The sequence below is a fragment of the Prionailurus viverrinus genome, chromosome C1 (genome assembly GCF_022837055.1).
Source record: "Prionailurus viverrinus isolate Anna chromosome C1, UM_Priviv_1.0, whole genome shotgun sequence".
Taxonomy (NCBI): domain Eukaryota; kingdom Metazoa; phylum Chordata; class Mammalia; order Carnivora; family Felidae; genus Prionailurus; species Prionailurus viverrinus.
The window spans coordinates 77,199,122-77,218,813 of NC_062568.1; the positions used below are offsets into that span (position 1 = coordinate 77,199,122).

Below are 19,692 nucleotides of genomic sequence, written 5' to 3' on the forward strand. Positions count from 1 at the left end.
AAATTAATGAAACCAAAATCTGGATCTTTGAAAAGATCAATAAAATTGATAAACTTCTATACAGAATAAGAAAAAGACTGAAGAAACAAATTACCAGTATGAGGTATGAGAGGAGAAAATCACTAAAGATTCCATGGACATTAAGTGGATAATATGACAATACCACAAACAATTCTATCTCCATAAATTTGACAACCTAGGCGAAGTAGAACAATTTCTTGAAAGATATAAACTACCCAAACTCATCAAGAAATAGGTAAAGTGTCCTATACCTATTAAAGAAATGAAAGTTGTAGTAAAAACCTTCTATCAAAGAAAACTCTAGGCCCAGATGGTTTCATTAATGAATTCTACCAAATGATGATGGAAGAAATAATACCAATCTTGCATAGTCTCTTCCAAAAATACATCACAACCTAGTCAAGTTATCCCAGGAATACAAGCCTGGCTCAACATGTGAAAATCAATCAATATAATTTGCTGTATTAAATATGAAGACAAAAAAATCACATGATCTTGTCAATCGATGAAAAGGCATTCAATAAAATTCAAACTCCATCCATAATAATAACTCTCAGTAACTTAGAATACAAGGGAAATTCCTTAACGTTATAGGCATCTATCCTCAGTTAACATCATACTTAATAGTGAAAAATTGATGATTTCTCTCCCATGACAAGAAACAAGGCAAGAATGTTCTCTCTCACTACTCTTATCCAACAGTGTACTAGAATTCATAGTTAGTGCAACAAGGCAAATAATAAATAACTAAAAGGCATCCAGACTGTAAAGATTTTTATTCACAGATGACAAGACTATGTAGAAAATCCCAAAGCATCTACAAATAAACCCTCTAGAATAAGTAACTTTAGTTACTGTTAGTAAGGTAACAGAATATGTCAATATTTTTTAAAAAATTGCATTTCTATATTCTAGCAATAATAGCAACCCCAAAAATGAGATACTTAAGTATAAATCTAACAAAACACATGCAATATCTATATCCTAAAAACCACAGAATGCTAATAGAAAAATCAAAAAGGATAAATAAAAAAAGAGATAAGACATATCATCTTCATGGGCTGAAAAACTCAATATTGTAAAGGTGTCAATTATTCCTAAATTAAACTATACATTCACAAGGATGTATAGGATCAATTCCCCATTCTAAATCCCAGCACGATTTTTTATAGATATTGACAAGCTGATTCTATAATTTATATGGAAAGCACTAAAAGAGCCACAACAAATTCTGGATAAAAATAAAGTTGGAAGACTTATACTATCTGCTTTCATAACTTATTATAAAGTCACAATAATCAAGAGAGAGGTAGTGTTGGCACAATATAGGCACATAAATCAACAGAATAGAATCGAGAGTCCAGAAATAAAGACTTATATTTATGACCAATTGATATTAGACAAAAATGCCAAGACAATTCAATAGGGAAGCATAGTCCCTTCAACAAATAATGCTAGAACAACTGGACTTTCACATGACAAATTGAAAAAGAAGAAGAAGAAGAAGAAGAAAAAGAAAAATTCCTTGACTCACACTTTACAACTTATACAAAAATTAACCCAATGGATCACATTGGTGTAAAACATAAAATTATGAAAGTTCTAGAAGAAAACATAAAAAAATTTTCAAAATAATTGGTTAGGCAAAGAATTCTTAGATATTACAACAAAAGTCTTCTATCAAAATTGATACAATGGTTTATCAAAGTTAAAAACTTCTACCCTGAGAAAGACACTGTTAAGGGAATAAACGTATAAGGCACAGCCTGGGAGAAATCATTTGCAAACCACACTTCTGACAAAGAACTTATATCTAGATTATGTAAAGAACTCTCAAAACTCAACAATAAGAAAACAAACAACCCAATAAAAATAGGCACTCAAAATTACCACTGCATAACATTTAAAAGCTAGAAACTTTTATTTGAATGTGTATATTTTTTTCCAGTCCATTATGGGCCCAAACATAACTTCTCACCAACTTTTTTTTGTACCATATAATTTGACCCAGAATTAGGCTTTTGATCTCTGTTAACCTTTGATGCACTTTATATTGACCTAAAAAAAAAAGAAACTATTAGTTTTCATTCAACTCGGGAGATAAATTTTACATAAGTCCTTAGTAAAGAGACTAATTTTCCCATCAAATAAAATTGGCTCTTTAAACACACCCCAAATGAGTTATAACTTTCTGAGGCATAAAAATGTACTTTCTCACCTTTTAAATAATGACCCCTGAGCATGAATCACATTTTTAATCACGTACTTCCTCCTTCTCCTTGATACCAAAGCTAAACAATTTTGGAATCCAATGATGAAAGAAAAGACTTATTTCCCCTTTGCTCATATTTCTACACTTATTTCTTGTCACCTGGTACCATATTTTGTAAGTCACTGTAAATCACGTTTGGGAACAATGCAAGGTACAACAAAGAAACAGATTCTGCATGAAAGAAATCTTTTAAGATCAAGTTATTCAATACGTAACCCTCTTCCAAGTGAATGTCTTTCCCCATCCCCCACCCCACCCCCACCCCCACCCCAATATCGTACCTGCTCAGGCCATACTTCTCTGGTGGAAACCAGAGAGAGAATAAACCTTGAAGATTTCCAGCACTATGCCCAGCTTGTTTCCAACTATTTCACTCTTTTTTTACCCTATTTTATTTTTTTAGAGTCTTTTTTTTTTTTTTAGTATATTTGACACACAATGTGACATTAGTTTCGGGTGCACAACACAGTGATTCAGTAAGTCTGCACATCACCACTAAGCTCACCACAAGCACAGTTGCTGTCACCATATGCCACTATTACAATATCATTGACTATGTCCCTTATTTGTACATTTCATCCCCATGACTTATTGGTTCCATCACTGGAAGCCTGTATCTCCCACTCCCCTTCGCTCATTCCGCCCATCCTTCCACCACCCACCCCTCTGGCAAACTTATTTTATTTATCTTATAGTACTTCTCAACGCCTGAAATATGAGATAAAACGTAAATAAATAGGTCTCCTTCCAGCAGATTGTAAGTTCCATGAGAAGAGAGACTTTGTCTTTCTCCTGTACTCTTTTATCCTCGGCACCCACAACAGGGTCCGGCACAAGTCGATGCTCAATAAACAGCTGTGAATCAACAACTTCCCGAGGCATCTCTCCCTACCCCGTCCCTTCACGTTTTCCCAAGGATCCTGGCTATCCCATAGCAGCACTGCCGGTGGAAACAACAAAATATGCTGCCCTCCACTCCCTCCTTTCTTCCAGATTAGTGACCGAGTCTTTTTGCCAATTTCTGTGCTAACGAGATACAGAGGATGCATCCCGGGTTGCCCACTCTAACTCCAAATGCCCACCAGTGTCCACCATAGCAAATGGAAACAAAAAGCAGCACTCACTTCATACTTCGAATGAAAACAGCCTAAAGGCTTTAAAAGCAATAGGCAATAGAGGCTGGTTTCCTACCAAAAGAACTGTTGAGTATTCATCCACTGGATTTACTGTCAGGAGAACTGTTTTCTCATCTGAGATCTACCACTAACTAACTACATGTGCACCAAGTCCCAGCCTGTTAGTTTGAAGACAGCTAACGATACTGAAACGAAGCCATGATTTAGAGCAAGCAAGTGTTCTTAGCAGGGGATATGGGAGAGGGTGAAGGGGAGTTAGTGGGGAGTGGAAGGCAGAGAAGGACAGCTGTGAGGCTTTTTCAAATCGTACATGCAGCCCCAAACCCCCAACCCTAAGCCACCCCTACAGAATCATCACCACGGAGTAAGCCACTGTTGCTGTTCTAACAAGACTATGAAAAACTCAGAAAAACTTCTCCAGGTTTTAAGTGTAAGTTCTTGGAGGAATGGGACCAAGATTTACACTTCTTAGTGACAGCCAGCGTGGTCTCTAACATGGGGTACTCCTGCGACTGCCTGTCTCCAGCCTCAGCTCCTCTCTCCCCTCAGCCACGCCCTGTACTTGTATTGTACTGAACTTCTCCTGACTGCCCGGACAGGCCAGGCCTTTCTTCATCTGTCACCGCCTGTGGGAGAAACCACTGACTGACGGCCTGACGAACAGCCTGGTAGGTAGTCTCGCTTCGTTCCTGGCCAACCGAGCTCCAGCTTTGTTCAGACAGGGGCATCAATGTGCTCAGGGAAGCCGAGCCCCTCTCTCAGCTGCAGAAGATGGCTTGGACAACACAATCACAGCCCACTTTCTTCTCCTTTATCAGTGACCGATTCAAGGTGGGCATGTGACCCTTCTGCCTAATGCCATAGGGAGCTTCTGGGAAATTTCATCCTTTGTTATCTAGAGAAACACTGAGAAGCAAGCCCTCCCTTTCTGCTTCGGATGTTATCACCTGAAGCTGTGACAGAGCTGCAGTGAACCTGTGGCAGAGCAGGGAAAAACCGAGAGAATCCAGCCTGGAGCCGTGACCGCTTGAACCTCCTACCTCCATACTTCTTAAGTGACGCAGTTAAGTAACTCACCTAACGGTGTTATTTACAACAGCAAGCACTGACATCCTACCACGTGGCCTAGGAAGCCCCTCAGGCTTTTTCTCCTAGAGTAGCCCTGCCATCTCCCATTTAGAGCTCAACTACAGTTTCCTCGGGAGGTCTTCACAACATCCCCAGACAGTTAAACAGTTCCAGGCACTGTCATCTCTGCATCTGCTTTCTGTGAGCTTCTCAAGAGCAAGCATTTTCACCCTTGGCAGAGGCCCTGGGATACTGTAATTAAGTCTCAGTTTGGGCTTAGCACGAGCGACTCCATTTTGGGTCTGTTGAATGAATGAACAGCAAACAATGAATGAAAAGACGAACACAGGATGCCTTCCATGCCTTAGATGAAGACAATGACTGACAGAGTGAATACGGCACCCAGGCTGTCTACACTCTACTATGGACTTCGTTTAGGTGGTCGTGAGCAAAGGCAGAGACAGTGCAATCAATGGACATGTCCTATTTTCATCTGCCTACTGGGAACTGCCCCTCCTCATTCTCCAACAGCTGAATTGGAGCTGAACTAATGCCCCAGGCACTGGTGGCACGAAATATCCACCCCTATCATGGAAACCCACTCCCTATCCACCGAGATGGCTTGGCCTGGCTTTGGTCTAGTTTATCAGTAAGATTTGCTATAAGGACAAAGGAGCTGAAAGAAGAGAAAGACTCTCTCCACCCCCACCTTACCCACCCCCTCTCTGAAGAAGCAGATAAATCTGCAGGTGCCAGTGCTATTTGTCACGCCATACCAAAAACCTGTCAACACAGAGGGTGAAAAGAGCCGAGATATGTATGAGAGAGAATGAGTCCTGCAGCCTTATCTGAGCCCCTGGATACAGCTATGCCTGAAGCTAGAGCCCTCAGCCTATTTCATTCATGTAACCCAATCAATTTCTGTACTGCATCAGGCAATATTAAGTGCCTGTGTCCTGGCACCTCTCCTGCCTCTAGGATGGTATCAGGAAGACTGCGAGGAGGCGGCCTAGCAATGAACAAATCAAGAGTGGGGGAAAAAAAGGGACCCCCAAAACACACACACCACCACCACCATCAGGGTTTCCCCCTAAAAAAGGGTAATCTGAGCCTCCTGGATCTCCCTTCTGCTCAGAAATGTGTGGCGACCTCTGGGAGGCATAAAGTGTTACATTATCACATAGGGGGGAAAAAACGGAGAGAACTTCCAGCAAGCTTTGTGCCATGGACTTGATGAATATCACATAACTTAAGGCTATTTTAATGATTATAATACCCGTTTTGCCTTTGAGGAAACGGAGCCTCAATCAGCCAAGTTAAGTAAGTTGCTCAAGGCCACACAGCTGCTAGCAACCGGAATTTAAACAGCACTCTAGTCCTTTCCCCCTCTCCCTCGGCTGGCCGGGCCGCCCATCCACCCGTTAACCCCCAGGCACAACGCCCCCAGGCACAAAGCCCTGCAGCCTCCCAACCTCAGGCCCCTGAGTCAGAGCTGCCGCGCACACTCAGCCATTCGGAAGCCCCGGGTAGAGAACTAACCCCTGTGCATGTGTCGCTTATTCACCAGCAACAGCAAAAGTAAGAAGGGCAGACAGCAGCGGCGCCGCAGAAGGAGAGGCGGGAGTTCTCTCTGCTCTTCCGCGGCGCGAACCCCCGCCCCAGCCCCGCGCTCTCAACGGCAGCCCCGTCGCGCAGCCTCTCCTCTCCCCACCAGCGCCACGCAAGCGGTGCTCGGCGGCGCCCTGGCCACTCAGGAGACCCTCGCGGGCCCCCCTGCTCCCGCCCCCCGTCCAGTCCAGATGTTCCCAGCTGTTCGCCTCCCGGCGACTTCGGGACCCCCGCCCTCCACTGCTCCGCGGGCCCTGCACAACCCGCCGCAGCCGCGCCGCCCGGCTCACCTGCCCCTCCGCCCCCGGCCGACCACCGCCCCCAGCTGGCCGCGCCCGCCCCGCTCACCTGCGCTGCCCGCGCTCGCCGAGCCTCTCCGCGCACCAGCCCGGCTCCCGGCCCCGGCTCCGAGCGCGCCCGCCGGGGGCCCGCGGTGGCTGCGGCCGCACGGGGCGGGGCGGGGCGCGGCTCCTCCCCGCCCGAGCCACCTGGGGCGCCCGCGAGGGGACCCGGCCCGGACAGGTGGGCCCCGCCCGCGAGCGAGCCGCCCGGAGCTCCGGCTCCTTTGGGAACCTCAGGGATCTTTTGATGGGGTCGGTCAGTGCCTGGGAGGCGGCAGGGAGCCAAGGCACGGCCTGGTCCCATCCTGGCCCGCGCGGGAGATGGGCCACAGAGCGTGACCCGACCGACCGACCGACCGACCGACCAAGCCAGCGCCAAGAATGGAAGCCAACCCCTTTCTTTGTGGGATGCATAAATCGAGAACCCAGAACTGAGACCTATGGGGTGAAAATGATTGGGCCAAGGGCACAATGAGTTCAGAACTGGAAGAACTCTAGCTTTTTCTGACCATCCCTCATTTAAGCCATCCCCGCCTCACCCACGTGGGTTCAGATGAGCCCCAAAACCTTTTGTAGAAGAGCATTAAGCCATAAATAAGATCATTTCAGATCGTGGTGTCCCCCCCCCCTCACCTCTAGACTGTAAGCCCCAAAAGGGGAGGAACCTCCTCTGTACACTGTTAAATAACCAGAGCCTTGAACGATGCGTGTGCTCACTTAATTTCTGGTGCACAAATGAGGTGTGGCCCAGTCTTCTGAGCCCAGCCTTCTGATGGTCTCTCCAAGCCAGAATTGTTCCAGCATCTCTCCTGCTTTACCAGCAAGAACCCAGAGTCAAGAGGCTAGGCTTCCAAGCCACCCATCCTGTCTGTACTGCTTACCACCCTCCGGTTGCCTGTCAGGCTTGTGGGAAGTCTATACCCCCTGGACATCTTCATAAGCTGTTAAGCAAATCTTTAACTTCTGAAGATGTCACAGGCAGGGGTACTCAGAAATACGATGCTCTCCTGCCAGCCTTGCACTTGTGGAAACAGCCCAGAGTTTGTGTGACTGACCCGGGATCCCACAGCTAGTAGCTGAGCCAAGCGTGGGGCATTCGGGGTGCTGGTGAGTCCTGTAGCCAGGAAGCCTTGACTGGGGATAGAGCTTCTACAGAAATGGGACTTGGGGTTGGTCCTCTGCTGAAATCTCTAATCCGTGCTCTTTCCAGGCCTCTTAGAGCTCATGACCTGAGCCACTTACACTCACTGAAGCCCTGACATTTAAAAAAAGGGGGGGGGGGGATCTGGCTGGCTCAGTGGGTAGAGCATGCAACTCTTAATCTCAGGATTGTGAGTTTGAACCCCAAGTTGGGTGTAAAGGTTACATTAAAAAATTAGATAAAACAAAATCCATGAAAAAATATGTGTCAAAATAGGACACAAAGAGTCTGGTGTATTTTTTCCATTGAGCAAATGAATGACCTTAACACACACATGCACACACACAAACACACACAATGCTGTGTGATGCTGCTATTCATACGTTAATTTGCAGACTCATTAAAGAAATCCATTCTGGGGCGCCTGGGTGGCGCAGTCGGTTAAGCGTCCGACTTCAGCCAGGTCACGATCTCGCGGTCCGTGAGTTCGAGCCCCGCGTCGGGCTCTGGGCTGATGGCTCAGACACTGGAGCCTGCTTCCGATTCTGTGTCTCCCTCTCTCTCTGCCCTTCCCCCGTTCATGCTCTGTCTCTCTCTGTCCCAAAAATAAATAAACGTTGAAAAAAAAATTAAAAAAAAAAAAAAAGAAATCCATTCTAAGCCCACTATAGGAAACATTGTACAACTTTAAAGGTTCGTGGAGAACATTCCTACTTAGAACGATTTCAGTACACTTCTATGACTATTAAACCTCAAAGGCCATAATTAGAGGCTGTCTGCCAAGGTGAGGCCAAGGCCAGGTGGCCTGCACCACTCCCACCCCCAACAATAGGCTCAACATTCTTGGGGCCCAGACCGCCTCCCCCCCAAATCCTGCTTCATCGGTGAGTCCTGCACAGATGGGTGTTTAAGATGTGATGTTGCCTGGTTGGTTGCTTCACACTGGGCAAGGCTGACCTGGTAAAAAGTTACAGAGAATGCTGCACCTAGGTGCGCCCTATTCCAGCTGCACTCCCTATATGGTGGGTGAGGAGGCTAATGTCCCAGGGTGGGGCTGTGGAGGGTCCTGCCGTTGGGATAGCCACTCATACCGACACGTGGGGCTGAGGTCGGGAGCCCCTCCAGGTCTCACCCACACAAAGTGGGCCGGGCCCTTCTGGTGTATTGGTTACAATCAGTGGAGCATGTGATCTGTGATTTGGGGTCCCCCCACTAAAGATGTGTGTGATCTTGGCTGGGTCAACCTGAAGTGATGCCACCCAACTGGCCTGGGAATCATCATCAGGAAGGCACAAGTTCTGCCCTGGCGTCCATTCATTCTCTCTCTCTCTCTCTCTCTCTCTCTCTCTCTCTCTCTCTCCCCCTTCCCTCCCTCAGCCCCACTCCAGGCTTGCTGAGTAGCCCTGGGCATGTTCCCTAATTGTGCATTTCTCCCACTTGGAAAACCCGTAAGCATGAAATCAGACAAGATCTCTGCTTGAAGTTCTTCGCCAGAAAGGGATATCTGAAAAATGCAGGTCTGATATGATTGTGAGCTTAAGTCAAATAAGGCACTTGAAGTGCACAGGGCCAGCACAAAGCACCTGCTCATGGCTCAGGCTGGCAGGGCAAAGAGAGCCAACTGATGTTTGGTGGTATTAAAGTGCTGAAAATAGGATAAAACTATGGCTAGACTTAAGAATCTAGAATGAATTAATCCTTGCAAATGATCATGCGTGTTATTCTCTGCTGGTACCTAGGAAAATGACATTTGAACTAGGAAGTCTTCAGGGTTTTTTTCTATCTCTAGTTCTCTGATTGTATAGTGGAAGAGAAATTATCCAAATAACCAAAAAACTTTCCGAGCCTTGGGATATAATTTACCTTTTTTCCTACCTTTACACAGGATTCTATGTGTGTGTTAATACTGTACATCATTTTCTGAGCACATTTTTCAATATGCGTGGAAAGTGCCTAGGATAGTTCCTGGTACATAGTAGCTGCTCAGTTAATTGAAACTAATATGGGAGAGGTTTAGGGAACAGGTCAGCAATATTAGGGTCGAAAAGAGCCATGAATTCAGGTAGGCAAATCTGATAACCACTTTATTAGCTCAGAATTTAAGTTCACTGGCTTTGGAATCAGAATGTTTGGGTACAAATCCAGCTGCCTCTTAATAAGGTATGTTAATCTCTCTATGCCCCAGTTTACTCATCTATAAAATGAAAATAATACTAGTGTATCATAGGGGCTGGGAGGTATGCATAAAATTCAGTGAGTTGCCACTTTATGCCAGGCACATGGCTACAGGCTTAGATTCTCTTCTAAGAGCTAACTGCAGGGTATGAATTGTTAACCAAGGTCCACAGACCCTGGAACTGAATTCGGTATTCTGTGTCTACATACATTTTTCTTAAAGAGAGAATCCACAGCTGTCCTTAAATTTGCAAAGACGTTAGGGTCTCAGAACTGGTTAGGAATCACTGTCTTCCAGACTTAGCCAAGGGTCTTGAGGCCGGAAGACTTGTCAGAGATCCTGCAGGCCACTGTTCCCAGACATCCTTCAGGAGGAAGGTCACTGGGGATGCCTGCTCAAGAGGCAGACCACTGCTCCTGAGAATTCTGATTCCGGAGAGATGAGTGGTGTTGAATAAGCACTCCAGGTGCTACTCACCTACAGGCAAGCCTAGGAAACGGATCTCATCCAACTTCTCATTTCTCAGGTGCAGAAGCAAGCCTGGGGAGAGGTTGAGTTTGGAACAGCTCCCACCCCACATCCACCGAGAGGCATCCCTCCCCTCTAAGCCATGCCCTCACCTCACCTGAACAAAGGAAGAGAAATGTTAACTCTCTCCACAACCCACGGTTCACATGAGTAGTGCTCTAAAAACAACAAAATGAGGCTTCTTTTTTTTTAAGTTATTTTATTTATTAATTTATTCATTCATTCACTTATTTAATTGAAGTATAGTTGACACACAATGTTACATTAGTTACTGGTGTATGACACAGTGATTCAACAAGTCAACATGTTCTGCTGTGCTCACAAGCGTAGCAAACATCTGTCACCATTTAACTACGACAATGCCATTGACTATATCCCTCAGGCTGTACATTATATCCCCATGACCTATTCATTCCATAACTAGAAACCTGTACCTCCCACTCACCTTCACCCATTTTGTTTGTTTGTTTGTTTGTTTATTTTGAAAGCGAGAGAGAGAGAGAGAGAGAGAGAGAGAGAGAGAGCATGAGCAGGGGTGGGGGAGAGATAGAGGGAAAATCTCACGCTGGGTCAGCACTGTCAGCACGGAGCCTGACTGGGCTCAAACTCACCAACGGTGAGATCATGACCTGAGCCAAATTTAAGAGCTGCATGCTTAACCAATCAAGAGCCACCCAAGCTCCCCTCCCTTTCACCCATTTAGAAATCAGCCTTCCTTTTAGAGAAAAATAAAATGTGCAGCCACCTCTGTGTTAGCTCTTTAAATCTCAGAGAAACCCAGACCTTTCTTGCCCGGACTGCTACCTCACTCCGGGACCCACCCCCTCCACATACCCCACTGTATCCAGCTTTGCTATTTGAACAGCTGACGCTATTCAGCTCACACTTTCAAGTGACATCCTACAAAAATGTAGATCCTTTGTTCCACTTCCTAAAGCCACGGGCTAATTAGTCACTGAACAGGGAACTTCAGTCTGGTGCCATTTAGTTGTGTGAGGCCCGCAGCGGGAAACACTTCTTTCCTGGCGGATCTTGGCAAGAAATGAGTCTGAACCAAGAACAGAACAGGCAGCAGCTACAGCAAGAACGGCTATCAGAGTTACGCTTCGGGGACACCCAAAAATGTCAGCGCAAGAATTATCTGACAAAATCCAGAACCTTTGCTTTTTGTCTAGTGAAATTCTCTCCACGCTTACCAAGGGCGGCCAAGGATACATAGGTTTCTTTGGGTTTTGGAAGTCCACCAATCACAGAATCCTAAAGCAGCAGCAAGTTGAAATAACCTCTCCAAAGTGTGTTGGGCAGCGAGCAAAATTTCCAAGTGACACACTGTAGAGGCAGTATGTCCCTGAGAAGACTATTAAAAGATACAGGTGGCCCCTTCAGGCGAGTGCTTGGCCCTGAGGCTGGGCAGCGAATCAGCTTTTCCATATTTATTCCTCAGTATGCTGCCTTACACTCTCAGGGACCACGGATCATCGTGAATTTGCCGGGCTGTCTAAAACACATCCTCTTAGGGTTGCTTGCCCTCTTTCCCTTGGGTTTCGGAGCAAGCACTGAAACATGGACTACAAAGCTATGGGTCTGCTTACAAAACTGCTGGCTAGAAAAATGTCCAAATGCCTTTGGTGGTGGGTTTCTAAACCCAGGAAAGAAGTTCCTGATTATTCCAAATTTAGTTCCTACTTTTGAAGGTAACACAAACATATGGATCATCTTTTTAATTTGCTGAAGGTCAATGAGGAAGTGAAATGCCAGTGTGGAGAAAACTCTTCGTGTAAAATCAGAGTTCTATTACCACTAACACACCAAGCAAAATCTTCCTCAGGACCTTTGCACTTACTGTCCCTTCTGCTTGGAACTGTCTCCAGATCTTTGCATGGCTGGCTCCTTCGGTCATTCATAGAGGCCCTCCCTGACTACTTGGTTCCAAGGAGACCGAGCCACCTGCTACCACAGCAGCCTGTTTTACTTTCTTCATAGCACTTAAATGTATTCGATCATATTAGAAAGTAGTGTTCACTCGTTCGTCATTTGCCTGTAAGAGAATAAAGACTGTCGTGCCTTATTCACCACTTCTCTCCAGCTCTGAAAACAACTCTGTGTACAAAATAGGTGCTCAAATATTTCCGGAAAGAGTTAATGAATGCTAACATTTTGAGTTTATCACATAGAGATTGCAACCATTCCTGTATGTCGCTCAGGTTCTGTGAATAAGCTCTGGTCTAAGAGTGAAACATGATTTCAGCCTCGTCTCTCTATGCTCCTTGGTAACCATGTAAACCTGGTTAAGACTATGGACTCTAGGGGCACCTGAGTGGCTCAGTCAAGCATCTGACTCTTGATATCGGCTCAGGTCATGATCTCGCAGTTTGTGGGTTCAAGACCTTCATCACACTCTGCACTGACAGTGCTGAGCCTGCTTGGGATTCTCTCTCTCTCCTTGGGATTCTCTAAGCTCTCCCCAGCTCACACACTATCTCTCCACCACGCCTCTCTAAAAAAAAAAAAAAAAAAAAAAAAAAAAATGAGGTCGGCGGCAAGATGGCGGCTTAGGAGGACGCTGGGCTCACCGCACGTCCTGCTGATCACTTAGATTCCATCTACATCTGCCTAAATAACCCAGAAAACCGCCAGAGGATTAGCAGAACGGAGTCGCCGGAGCCAAACGCAGACGAGAGGCCCACGGAAGAGGGTAGGAAGGGCGGCGAGGTGGTGCGCGCTCCACGGACTGGCGGGAGGGAGCCGGGGGGGAGGGGCGGCTCGCCGGCCAAGCACAGCCACCGAGTCTGGCTTGCAAAAGCGGAGGGGCCTGACGGACTGTGTTCCCACAACAAGCGCGACTTAGCGTCTGGGAGGTCATAAGTTAACAGCTCTGCTCGGAAAGCGGGAAGGCTGGAGGACAAAGGGAGGGAGAGCTGCTGAGCCCCCTGACAACAGAGCTCAGTTTGGTGGGGAACAAAGGCGCTCGCCAGCGCCATCTCCCCCGCCCATCCCCCAGCCGAAATCCCAAAGAGAACCTGTTCCTGCCGGGGAACTTGCTCGCTCCTCGCAAACACCCAACTCTGCGCTTCTGCGGAGCCAAACCTCCGGCAGCGGATCTGACTCCCTCCCGCTGCCACAGGGCCCCTCCTGAAGTGGATCACCTAAGGAGAAGCGATCTAAGCCTGCCCCTCCTGCCCCCGAGCACCTTGCCTACCCACCCCAGCTAATACGCCAGATCCCCAGCATCACAAGCCTGGCACGGTGCAAGTAGCCCAGACGAGCCACACCACCCCACAGTGAATCCTGCCCCTAGGAGAGGGGAAGAGAAGGCACACACCAGTCTGACCGTGGCCCCAGCGGTGGGCTGGGGACAGACATCAGGTCTGACTGCGGCCCCGCCCACCAACTCCAGTTATACACCACAGCACAGGGGAAGTGCCCTGCAGGTCCGCACCACTCCAGGGACTATCCAAAATGACCAAGCGGAAGAACTCCCCTCAGAAGAATCTCCAGGAAATAACAACAGCTAATGAGCTGATCAAAAAGGATTTAAATAATATAACAGAAAGTGAATTTAGAATAATAGTCATAAAATTAATCGCTGGGCTTGAAAACAGTATACAGGACAGCAGAGAATCTCTTGCTACAGAGATCAAGGGACTAAGGAACAGTCACGAGGAGCTGAAAAACGCTTTAAACGAAATGCATAACAAAATGGAAACCACCACAGCTCGGCTTGAAGAGGCAGAGGAGAGAATAGGTGAACTAGAAGATAAAGTTATGGAAAAAGAGGAAGCTGAGAAAAAGAGAGATAAAAAAATCCAGGAGTATGAGGGGAAAATTAGAGAATTAAGTGATACACTAAAAAGAAATAATATACGCATAATTGGTATCCCAGAGGAGGAAGAGAGAGGGAAAGGTGCTGAAGGGGTACTTGAAGAAATAATAGCTGAGAACTTCCCTGAACTGGGGAAGGAAAAAGGCATTGAAATCCAAGAGGCACAGAGAACTCCCTTCAGACGTAACTTGAATCGATCTTCTGCACGACATATCATAGTGAAACTGGCAAAATACAAGGATAAAGAGAAAATTCTGAAAGCAGCAAGGGGTAAACGTGCCCTCACATATAAAGGGAGACCTATAAGACTCGTGACTGATCTCTCTTTTGAAACTTGGCAGGCCAGAAAGAATTGGCACGAGATTTTCAGGGTGCTAGACAGAAAAAATATGCAGCCGAGAATCCTTTATCCAGCAAGTCTGTCATTTAGAATAGAAGGAGAGATAAAGGTCTTCCCAAACAAACAAAAACTGAAGGAATTTGTCACCACTAAACCAGCCCTACAAGAGATCCTAAGGGGGACCCTGTGAGACAAAGTCCCAGAGACATCACTACAAGCATAAAACATACAGACATCACAATGACTCTAAACCCGTATCTTTCTATAATAACACTGAATGTAAATGGATTAAATGCGCCAACCAAAAGACATAGGGTATCAGAATGGATAAAAAAACAAGACCCATCTATTTGCTGTCTACAAGAGACTCATTTTAGACCTGAGGACACCTTTAGATTGAGAGTGAGGGGATGGAGAACTATTTATCATGCGACTGGAAGCCAAAAGAAAGCTGGAGTAGCCATACTTATATCAGACAAACTAGACTTTAAATTAAAGGCTGTAACAAGAGATGAAGAAGGACATTATATAATAGTTACAGGGTCTATCCATCAGGAAGAGCTAACAATTATAAATGTCTATGCACCGAATACCGGAGCCCCCAAATATATAAAACAATTACTCAAAAACATAAGCAACCTTATTGATAAGAATGTGGTAATTGCAGGGGACTTTAATACACCACTTACAGAAATGGATAGATCATCTAGACACACGGTCAATAAAGAAACAAGGGCCCTGAATGAGACATTGGATCAGATGGACTTGACAGATATATTTAGAACTCTGCATCCCAAAGCAACAGAATATACTTTCTTCTCGAGTGCACATGGAACATTCTCCAAGATAGATCATATACTGGGTCACAAAACAGCCCTTCATAAGTTTACAAGAATTGAAATTATACCATGCTTACTTTCAGACCACAATGCTATGAAGCTTGAAATCAACCACAGAAAAAAGTCTGGAAAACCTCCAAAAGCATGGAGGTTAAAGAACACCCTACTAACGAATGAGTGGGTCAACCAGGCAATTAGAGAAGAAATTAAAAAATATATGGAAACAAATGAAAATGAAAATACAACAATCCAAACGCTTTGGGACGCAGCAAAGGCAGTCCTGAGAGGAAAATACATTGCAATCCAGGCCTATCTCAAGAAACAAGAAAAATCCCAAATACAAAATCTAACAGCACACCTAAAGGAACTAGAAGCAGAACAGCAAAGGCAGCCTAAGCCCAGCAGAAGAAGAGAAATAATAAAGATCAGGGCAGAAATAAACAATATAGAAACTAAAAAAACTGTAGAACAGATCAACGAAACCAAGAGTTGGTTTTTTGAAAAAATAAACAAAATTGACAAACCTCTAGCCAGGCTTCTCAAAAAGAAAAGGGAGATGACCCAAATAGATAAAATCATGAATGAAAATGGAATTATTACAACCAATCCCTCAGAGATACAAACAATTATCAGGGAATACTATGAAAAATTATATGCCAACAAACTGGACAACCTGGAAGAAATGGACAAATTCCTGAACAACCACACTCTTCCAAAACTCAATCAGGAGGAAATAGAAAGCTTGAACAGACCCATAACCAGCGAAGAAATTGAATCGGTTATCAAAAATCTCCCAACAAATAAGAGTCCAGGACCAGATGGCTTCCCAGGGGAGTTCTACCAGACGTTTAAAGCAGAGATAATACCTATCCTTCTCAAGCTATTCCAAGAAATAGAAAGGGAAGGAAAACTGCCAGACTCATTCTATGAAGCCAGTATTACTTTGATTCCTAAACCAGACAGAGACCCAGTCAAAAAAGAGAACTACAGGCCAATATCCCTGATGAATATGGATGCAAAAATTCTCAATAAGGTACTAGCAAATCGAATTCAACGGCATATAAAAAGAATTATTCACCATGATCAAGTGGGATTCATTCCTGGGATGCAGGGCTGGTTCAACATTCGCAAATCAATCAACGTGATACATCACATTAACAAAAAAAAAGAGAAGAACCATATGATCCTGTCAATCGATGCAGAAAAGGCCTTCGACAAAATCCAGCACCCTTTCTTAATAAAAACCCTTGAGAAAGTCGGGATAGAAGGAACATACTTAAAGATCATAAAAGCCATTTATGAAAAGCCCACAGCTAACATCATCCTCAACGGGGAAAAACTGAGAGCTTTTTCCCTGAGATCAGGAACACGACAAGGATGCCCACTCTCACCGCTGCTGTTTAACATAGTGCTGGAAGTTCTAGCATCAGCAATCAGACAACAAAAGGAAATCAAAGGCATCAAAATTGGCAAAGATGAAGTCAAGCTTTCGCTTTTTGCAGATGACATGATATTATACATGGAAAATCCGATAGACTCCACCAAAAGTCTGCTAGAACTGATACAGGAATTCAGCAAAGTTGCAGGATACAAAATCAATGTACAGAAATCAGTTGCATTCTTATACACTAACAATGAAGCAACAGAAAGACAAATAAAGAAACTGATCCCATTCACAATTGCACCAAGAAGCATAAAATACCTAGGAATAAATCTAACCAAAGATGTAAAGGATCTGTATGCTGAAAATTATAGAAAGCTTATGAAGGAAATTGAAGAAGATTTAAAGAAATGGAAAGACATTCCCTGCTCATGGATTGGAAAAATAAATATTGTCAAAATGTCAATACTACCCAAAGCTATCTACACATTCAATGCAATCCCAATCAAAATTGCACCAGCATTCTTCTTGAAACTAGAACAAGCAATCCTAAAATTCATATGGAACCACAAAAGGCCCCGAATAGCCAAAGGAATTTTGAAGAAGAAGACCAAAGCAGGAGGCATCACAATCCCAGACTTTAGCCTCTACTACAAAGCTGTCATCATCAAGACAGCATGGTATTGGCACCAAAACAGACACATAGACCAATGGAATAGAATAGAAACCCCAGAACTAGACCCACAAACGTATGGCCAACTCATCTTTGACAAAGCAGGAAAGAACATCCAATGGAAAAAAGACAGCCTCTTTAACAAATGGTGCTGGGAGAACTGGACAGCAACATGCAGAAGGTTGAAACTAGACCACTTTCTCACACCCTTCACAAAAATAAACTCAAAATGGATAAAGGACCTAAATGTGAGACAGGAAACCATCAAAACCTTAGAGGAGAAAGCAGGAAAAGACCTCTCTGACCTCAGCCGTAGCAATCTCTTACTTGACACATCCCCAAAGGCAAGGGAATTAAAAGCAAAAGTGAATTACTGGGACCTTATGAAGATAAAAAGCTTCTGCACAGCCAAGGAAACAACCAACAAAACTAAAAGGCAACCAACGGAATGGGAAAAGATATTCGCAAATGACATATCGGACAAAGGGCTAGTATCCAAAATCTATAAAGAGCTCACCAAACTCCACACCCGAAAAACAAATAACCCAGTGAAGAAATGGGCAGAAAACATGAATAGACACTTCTCTAAAGAAGACATCCGGATGGCCAACAGGCACATGAAAAGATGTTCAGCGTCGCTCCTTATCAGGGAAATACAAATCAAAACCACACTCAGGTATCACCTCACGCCAGTCAGAGTGGCCAAAATGAACAAATCCGGAGACTATAGATGCTGGAGAGGATGTGGAGAAACGGGAACCCTCTTGCACTGTTGGTGGGAATGCAAATTGGTGCAGCCGCTCTGGAAAGCAGTGTGGAGGTTCCTCAGAAAATTAAAAATAGACCTACCCTATGACCCAGCAATAGCACTGCTAGGAATTTATCCAAGGGATACAGGAGCGCTGATGCATAGGGCCACGTGTACCCCAATGTTCATAGCAGCACTCTCAACAATAGCCAAATTATGGAAAGAGCCTAAATGTCCATCAACTGATGAATGGATAAAGAAATTGTGGTTTATATACACAATGGAATATTACGTGGCAATGAGAAAAAATGAAATATGGCCTTTCGTAGCAACGTGGATGGAACTGGAGAGTGTGATGCTAAGTGAAATAAGCCATACAGAGAAAGACAGATACCATATGGTTTCACTCTTATGTGGATCCTGAGAAACTTCACAGGAACCCATGGGGGAGGGGAAGGAAAAAAAAAAAAAAGAGGTTAGAATGGGAGAGAGCCAAAGCATAAGAGACTTAAAAACTGAGAACAAACTGAGGGTTGATGGGGGGTGGGAGGGAGGAGAGGGTGGGTGATGGGTATTGAGGAGGGCACCTTTTGGGATGAGCACTGGGTGTTGTATGGAAACCAATTTGTCAATAAATTTCATAAAAAAAAAAAAAAAAGAAAAAAAAAAAATTAAGGGGCACCTGGGTGGGTCAGTCAATTAAGCGGCCGACTTCAGCTCAGGTCATGATCTCACGGTTTGTGGGTTTGAGCCCTGTGTCGGGCTCTGCCTGGAGCCTGTTTCGAATTCTGTGTCTTCCTCTCTCTGCCCCTCCCCCGTTTGCACTCTCTCTCTCTCTGTCTCTCAAAACTGAATAAACATTTAAAAATGATTAAGAATATGGACTGTACAGCGAGTTCCACCACTCCCTAGCTCTCCATACCTCAGTTTCTTTATCTGCACGTGGGGAAAATAACAGTACCATTCTCATCCATCCCTTGTTAAGAGATTCCAGAATGCACATGAAAAACTAGCTATTATCATGAGCCATGCATGATACTAAGCACTTTACTTCCCAGAGAGGCACTCGGTTACTCCAGAGAAGAGTGGGAGCTACCGGAACTCTGGACTATGAACTGCCAAGGTCCAGTCCTGATCGCCAGGTTCCTGGCACACAGTTCACATGTGTACAAAACACTTCCACGCGACTAACCATCACGCAATGCTTGACCCAGGGACGTCAGAGAGGCGCCCACCACCATCAGTTACCGTCACTAGCCTCTGTCTTTGCAGGCCGAGGGTTGGTACAGCGGGGTGAACTGTGGCTGGAGTGAGGAGCTCTGGGCTCTGGCTGTCAGTGTGTGATGTGAGGGGAGTGTTTACCCTTGCTGGGTGGAAACAGATGATTTCTAATGTGCCTCCGTAGCCTTCTTTTCTACTCCAAGTATTGGTGATATACACTGTATTTCTTCCAAGAACTCCCCACTTTATTGGCTTAATATAGTAAAGCGAAAACCACTTTAAAAGACACTATTTACTTACAAGTCATAGGGGAAATTAGGAATGAGAAAATTGAGATGGGCAAACAGAGGAGACTGTAATAGAAGGAATCTGAGCT

The 19,692-nt window shown here is 44.9% G+C and overlaps 1 protein-coding gene across 5 annotated transcripts in view; it reads right to left on the reverse strand.

Moving 5' to 3' along the window:
• LYPD6B (LY6/PLAUR domain containing 6B) overlaps positions 1–6,549 on the reverse strand; it is a 175,947-nt gene extending 169,398 nt beyond the window's left edge. For 4 of the 5 annotated variants that reach the window (XM_047871518.1, XM_047871520.1, XM_047871510.1 and 1 more), the window contains exon 1: positions 6,454–6,549. The gene's annotated coding sequence lies outside the window, so the exon portion shown is untranslated. The remainder of the gene's footprint in view (positions 1–6,453) is intronic. The other variant, XM_047871512.1, reaches the window with a different exon arrangement.
• Positions 6,550–19,692: the final 13,143 nt, after the last annotated feature.